Source organism: Pinus tabuliformis, chromosome 1_1 (assembly GCF_031772625.1).
Source record: "Pinus tabuliformis cultivar Carrire ecotype Pingquan chromosome 1_1, CPIR1, whole genome shotgun sequence".
Classification (NCBI taxonomy): domain Eukaryota; kingdom Viridiplantae; phylum Streptophyta; class Pinopsida; order Pinales; family Pinaceae; genus Pinus; species Pinus tabuliformis.
In genome coordinates this window covers 435,578,989-435,581,005 of record NC_142297.1, presented here as the reverse complement: position 1 = coordinate 435,581,005, position 2,017 = coordinate 435,578,989, and the positions used below count along the sequence as shown (strand labels likewise).

The window sequence follows — 2,017 nt, the reverse complement described above, 5'->3', positions numbered from 1 at the left end:
TAGCTCAGGTTTAAGGAACTCTAAGTTTGGTTTAAAACACCTATGCAGGGATAATAATTTATCTCTTAATATATTATGTTAGATTTTATACTTACGTTTAAAATAATTTAGTATGCATAACATTTTTTAATATGATTTAAATTTATTGGTTGCGGTTAAAGAACCATAACTTAGGTTTAAGGCACAAGACATTGGAGAATATATTTCTTAATATAATATTTTATAGTTAATATTATTTTACAACTTATACCTACATTTAGAATAATTTAATATGATATACATACATACATACATACATACATACGTATGTATATATATCGGGGTTAAAGCATCATAAATTAGGTTTAAAGCTCCAAGTACCTAATAATATATTTCTTAATACAATATTTTATAATTTACAACTATCTTATGGTTAATCTCTTCTCTTGATTTGTGCATGTCATCCTTGTGCAGGGGTCATGCTAATCTTCTCTGTATCATTCCAATTTTATTGGATGTCTCTGAAGAGACTCTTACAATTAATAATCTCATTTAATATATAAAACGTTTATTATAGTATATAATTTATACCTATAAGTCAGGTTTAAAGCACTATAGATTAGGTTTACAGCATTAGTGTGGGCAAAGGAAAAAGCAATAATGTAGTCAAGCTTGAAAGGATACAAATAATGCATAGAGTTTGCAGGTTATTACAAGGAAAGGATTGCACAGTGAAAATTTCAGTACAAAGTTTGCAAGTCGTTAGGAGAAAAGGATTACGTAGACAAAAGGTTAGTAGCACTCAACCATTTTTTTATTTACCATGTTTTTACTCCTCTTTTAAACTTCTTCCCCCACATCTTTGGGCATATTCAGAATAAGATCTAGGGTTTAGCATTGGGCATATTTGTGGCATGGTTTTCTTAGGTTTAGTTTGTGTGTGTATTTTTTCATTTTACCAAAAAATAAAATAGATTGACTTCTATAATGCATCATAATTAATGGCTATTTATTTATTTTTTACAATAGATTGAGGCTCATAATCAAGTTTTGAATCAATGATTACACTGTTTGCATTTAAAGTGATAACAATTAACTCTATAGTGTTACCTATATATGAAGAATGTTAATAATATGTGAAGAAAATTCAAGGTTAAACATTTTTATATTTTATATGCTTTCGTAACGACTCAGTTTTGTTGGTTGCACCGCAACTTACAAAAAAAATATAAATACAAAATTCAAAAGTGAGAAAAATTTGTGACCAACTAATGTGGTTCATGATCAAGACAAAGTGAGAAAAACAATTTTTAATTATTACTGTAAATATGATTTTATAATATTGTTTTGTTTAGGTTATTAATGTATTCAAATAATTTTATATATGTTGATAGAGGCATTAAAATTTAAAATATACTCTTTACCACATTCTTTTACTTTTTCACCATGTTTATTGTGACACCCTCCTCCCACATCTACCCAAGTAACCGACCAACCCAGGTAAACATGTGGCAAGAGGCTACTATGATATGATTCAACCTCCTAGGTGACCTTACAAAAGAAGAATCAATGGAAACAGATCAAACATACCTTCCACATCAGCAACAACACTCCTAGGAGCCATCCGAACCACTCAGTTATTATGCCCCTGGGTCCCATTAAGGTTTTTGACCACTTGACCTCTGTATGCTCCCACGCTATGGGAATGCCATCATCCAAAGAGCTCTGGACACTCCCACAAGCCTGCATGCCTACGTATAGGGACTATTCCCAGCAAACCTATGCGAGAGTCCGCGAGATTTAAGGCACTTTTCAAGCCCAGAATTCCAATGACTACCTAGAACTTGTTGTAACTTATGGAACCCATTAAACACATGATGATAAGACTAATAAACCAAAACTAACTCTAGGACTAGGCCTGACCATCACCAACTGAGACTAATATTCTGTCAAACAGTTGGCATCAATGCAATCTACAAGAGTAAACAACAACTCTGAGCATAGGGGTATCATACTTATTTGAGAATCACTAAGATGA

The 2,017-nt window shown here is 31.7% G+C and overlaps 1 non-coding gene across 1 annotated transcript; it reads right to left on the bottom strand.

The window, feature by feature from the left end:
• Window positions 1–407: 407 nt before the first annotated feature.
• LOC149213589 (U6 spliceosomal RNA) lies at window positions 408–510 on the bottom strand. The gene has a single exon (XR_016251430.1). It is a non-coding gene; the product is annotated as a U6 spliceosomal RNA (small nuclear RNA).
• Window positions 511–2,017: the final 1,507 nt, after the last annotated feature.